This window comes from Clinocottus analis, unplaced genomic scaffold, assembly GCF_023055335.1.
Source record: "Clinocottus analis isolate CAN_PGR_092001 unplaced genomic scaffold, fCliAna1.0.p SCAF_10, whole genome shotgun sequence".
Taxonomy (NCBI): Eukaryota; Metazoa; Chordata; class Actinopteri; order Perciformes; family Cottidae; genus Clinocottus; species Clinocottus analis.
In genome coordinates this window covers 18166460-18171780 of record NW_027175821.1, presented here as the reverse complement: position 1 = coordinate 18171780, position 5321 = coordinate 18166460, and positions in this window count along the sequence as shown.

Genomic DNA, 5321 nt, shown 5'->3' with positions numbered 1-5321 from the left:
GCTGGAGAACGTCCAAGCTTCCAGGAACTTTACTTATCGCCAGGAATCAGATGGCGATCACTCAATTTGTTTGCTGTAGGTCTGGTCGAGAGTTCAACGGAGGCCACGTAAGGTCTTGCGTGGATGGCCATGTTTGCTACACTTCCAGGTGATGAGGCAAGTTCAAAACAGACCGCCACGAATCTAAAGAAATGCATCCATTTTGTCTGCCCAAAAATAAAACCCAGGCACCACCGGACTGACGAGGAAAGGAGAGGGGTCGAAACTTAAAGACTTAAAGGTGACGGCAGGAAGTTAAGGCTTTAGCAAGAGAGGATAAATATGAGTGGAGGGTGAGAGCGTCATGCTTTGCCTCCTAGATAACCGGTACGAGCCAAGATGAAGTGCTGCCTGTCACAAAGTCACAGGAAGTGCTGGAGAGGGTGGTGGGTTGTTTATTTACACAATGTTTGCCAATGTTTGACACGCCCACAGCGAGGAGCGGTGACGTCACTCTGATGGGGTGTCCAGAAAAAAAAAGAGGAACGGGCTGGACTAGTTAAATTCACAGAAAAATACTCTCCTAGAGCTGAACCTTAACGTGAAATAAAACACATTATCGGAAAAGAAAAGAGTGAATTCAAAGTGAATACGGGGAGAAGAGGTCAGAGAACTGTTTGTGTGTGAGAAACATTTAAATGCATGACATGCAAATGATGTGCACGTCTCAAACAAAAGCCGAGTGGAACATCAAATGATTAAATATGTATATGAGCAGCTGCAGGTGCATACAGAGAGACCTGCTCCTCCCTACATGGTGTTTATTCAAATTACATCTCGAATCAGGAGTTCAATCTACACATTTTGACCTCTTTTCCTGTTTCACGCACTTCTTTCTTTGTGTTTTCATCCTGTGTGACTGATCGCTGGTATCGAAGACAGAATAAGTTCCAGATATTGTTTCTTAACCGACGCAGACGGACAAAAATTCATGTAACACACACGCTCAATTCCTTTATTTTCTCTTCCCTCCTTCTCTCATTGCAAATGTAGGATTTTTTTGGGGAGGGGGGGCTGTCATATTTCTGTATGTCAAAAACACAAACCAGATATGAGGAATAACGGCCAGAATTATTCACCATAAAGCCAAGTGCAACAGGTACGTCTGAGCTGTTTTGAAATCCTCTCTCTCACAGTTTATTTCCTCAATTACAGTACATGTTATTCCTTTCTCTCTTATCGAACTGCTGCTCTGCCTCATTTTCTCTCTTTTAGTTCAGGTTTCTCTCTCTCTCTCGCCATCAAAGAAAAAATAACACATGTAAGCACTCAAGAGTTCAAGAAGCAGGGGTGGATACACGTTAAAAGATTCTGACCAGATTTACTCCCAATTACAGAAACACAAATAACATAAATCCAAGTGTATGTCATAGTTTTCCCTTGGAGGCGCTCCTAATCCAGAAATGTATCGCCGAGGGGAACATTTGGTCTAATTAATTAGGGAAATCTTGCAGGCCAAGTTCATGCTTTGTCAGAGTTGAGGTAATATAAACAAATGGATCATGAAGTAGCTCTCCATAAAAATTAACATTATGAACTAGTTTAATTGCCCGTCTGGCAGCGCCGGCACAGCAACAGTCACTCTGACGTCTAACATGGAAGCAGCAGTAAACAAGACGGCAAATAATTGATTGAGGAACACAAATAGTGCAACAATGCAGCCAAACTAGTGTCAAATGTGACGGATGTGAGGACAAAAAGATGGCATGGGAGTAAAAGTGCAATAGTTTGTGGATGAATCAGGTGACAATACATAGGATACAGTGACTGGACAAGCAGCAACAACATCAGCAACAATAAGGGCAACAAGGCAATGAGGTAAACAATGTGATACAAAAGAAAAGCTGTGGGGGAATGTCCAAGAGCAAAGAGAAACACTGTGGAAGGTTCATGAGAGGAAGGAAGAGGAGAAGAAAGAATCGCATAGAAGGAATGGCATCGGTCAATCACATCAAACAGAGGTACATATTTAGTGAAAAACATTAATAAGTAAGCCACCTTGTTTCATGAAGGCCTACATCAGGACACGGCCGCTCAGCCATTTGACTAAAAGCCGTCAGCCCTCCAGTAAAACATGGCAATAATAATGTATTCATATAGTTTTGGGGTCATTTCGGTGAAAGACATAAAATCCAATTTGTAATCAAGTTAAATTTGAGATCGTAATGCAGCAAAAAAAGGAAACACAGCGTGGCGGGTGCGGTCCTTTTGCAAGGCACTGTTCAGGTTGGTTCATGTTCTTCCACAGTGTGTGTTACATCCTGCAGTCTCACATCATGAGAAATGTTACACTCACTGTTTACTGTGGCGTTTACACTTGGCAGGAGGGGAACGTCGTCAAAACAGCATCGAGATCAGCCAAAAGCAAAGGAAAGCAAGTTAAAACAAGTTGTATTGAAAGTAATCTTTTGTGATTCCCCCCCAGAGGTTTGCTATGCTATATATGTATTTATATATTTATATATTGAGAGGCTTGACTGAGACCCGAACAGAAAAGCAGACCCGGCAGCGTCACACGTAGTCAGGCGGTGAGAAAGGTGCAACAGCATTATGCACATTAAGAGCCGTTCTTCAGCGCGCTATATTCCCACAGTTCTGTTTTCCTTCACTTACCTGATCGATTATTCTTTCTGTAATGTGTCATTGGCCCTTTTACGACCCTCTACAGTCAGGGGGCTCCCCCGTTTGGTGTTTTGGTTTGTTTTCTCTGAGCGGTGATGTCATGGCGTTGCAAACTGGGAGGGAGCCCTGGCTCCAGAAGTATAGGTTGATGTTATGCTTTTAATTATTTCAATTTTGTTTCTGTGAAATCATGTTCTTGCGTCACTTTGAAATGGTAAATGGCTGTAAGTACAACGATGCGCATGAGCCAAAGCTTTCAGTGCTGTGAGGAAAAACGAGAGCTGTAACAAATTCAGTGGTTGGCGGATGCAGTTGGGATCCGATGATAAACTAAAAACTAAAATATTAACTGATTGAAATTGATGCTTGAAGTTTCTAGTTGTAATTTGTATTATTTCGCTATCTTTTAGTCGTGACAGTTTTATTGCCTTTATTAAAAAAAAAGGTGTGTTTTTTTCAGATCCAAAGTCAGTTTTTTCTCTCTTTCTTTAATTCTCTTAATTTAGTAATCTTTACTAAAGTTCAACCCTGGTTCAAAGCTGCTGGAATACGTCCAACATTTCACCAAATCTGCTTCCAACTGTGTCCATCATGTGGAGCATCCACAATATGTGTGTGTCGACTGAGTGATAACTTACTTCAGGGGTCGACTGGAGTACCTCAGGGGTCACCTAAAGTACCTCAGGGGTCAAGTAAAGTACCTCAGGGGTCACTTAAAGTACCTCAGGGGTCAAGTAAAGTACCTCAGGGGTCACCTCCAGTACCTTATAGGTCACCTCCAGTACCTCAGGGGTCACCTCCAGTACCTCAGGGGTCACCTCCAGTACCTCAGGGGTCACCTAAAGTACCTCAGGGGTCAAGTAAAGTACCTCAGGGGTCACCTCCAGTACCTTATAGGTCACCTCCAGTACCTCAGGGGTCACCTCCAGTACCTTAGAGGTCACCTCCAGTACCTTAGAGGTCACCTCAGTACCTTAGGGGTCACCTCAGTACCTTAGGGGTCACCTCAGTACCTTAGGGGTCACCTCCAGTACCTCAGGGGTCACCTCCAGTACCTTAGAGGTCACCTCAGTACCTCAGGGGTCACCTCCAGTACCTCAGGGGTCACCTCCAGTACCTTAGAGGTCACCTCCAGTACCTTAGAGGTCACCTCAGTACCTTAGAGGTCACCTCAGTACCTTAGGGGTCACCTCCAGGACTTCAGTCACTGTATTGGCATCGGAGGAAGGATGTTTCAGTGCCGTTGCCTGGCAACCCTCCCCAGACAGCGCCTCCATTGTGTGAGGTGTGTCGTTGAGAAAGCTGATCTCTGGCAATATGAGCAGGATATCAGGCGAGAGATGTTCATCTCACCACAGAAGAGGGTCTTTGACTGAATCACTGAGACGGGGGGGGGGAGAAAGTCTTTGTTGACTGTGTGTAGGTGTTGCGTGCGCGTTTGTGTGCGTTTGTGATTTTGTGCAACGATTAGGAGCCGTGGTGGAAGAGGACGCATCAGGGCCGTGCAGCAGCAGCGTCCCACAAAGGATCCTTCGATAAGAAGTAAACAAACAAACACACAGAAAGCACACTCCCCTCCCGCCAAGCGGATACCAGCAGGAACTGCCTGGAACTGATCTCGCACTACATTGCACCCACATTGTTGAACATCTCACTCCAGAACCATGTGCTGCTGCTGCTGCTGCTGCTGCTGCTGCTGCTGCTGCTACTGCTGCTGCTGCTGCTGCTGTGCTGTGCTGCTGCTGCTACTGCTACTGCTGCTGCTGCTGCTACTGCTGCTGCTGCTGCTGCTGCTGCTGCTGCTGCTACTGCTACTGCTGCTGCTGCTGCTACTGCTGCTGCTGCTGTGCTGCTGCTGCTGCTGCTGTGCTGCTGCTACTGCTGCTGCTACTGCTGCTGCTGCTGCTGCTGCTGCTGCTGTGCTGTGCTGCTGCTGCTACTGCTACTGCTGCTGCTGCTGCTACTGCTGCTGCTGCTGTGCTGCTGCTGCTGCTGTGCTGCTGCTACTGCTGCTGCTACTGCTGCTACTGTTGCTGCTGCTGCTGCTACTGCTGCTGATGCTGCTGCTACTGCTGCTGCTGCTGCTGCTGCTGCTACTGCTGGTGCTGCTGCTACTGCTGGTGCTGCTGCTGCTGCTGCTGCTGCTGCTGCTGCTGCGGGGACGACGGCGTCCCTCTTTTGGTTTCAGGCTCTCCATGAGGATGTTGGAACACATCCATTCAGCCGGTGAACGTCACAGAGGCTGAATGGATGATAAGGACTAGATAGCAGTCGGTTACAGCCAGGAGCTTTCTAAACCCTCGCTCTAACCCACACGCCTAATCCTAGTTATTGTTTGAGTTGTGTTTGGAGGTTGCACATGGGGATTATTTATTATTTTAGCCCTGATTTTTACGTTTAATTTGATACCTAACATGGATTTACACTAATCTCCGCTCATCAGGAGACCTGAAGGTTCGACGGTCTTAAATGTGTCGAGGTCAGAGCTCGGGACGGTAAAGTTCTTCCACGACCATCTCGGAGAACTATTGATTAAAATGTCTGTGTTTTCCAAGTACTTAGTAATCAATTGGAAGTAAAAGCCGCAGCCCATACCATGAACCCAGATTAGCACACGTATGTGGACAGACTTTGACTTTAAAAAACTGTATTTTATTCAA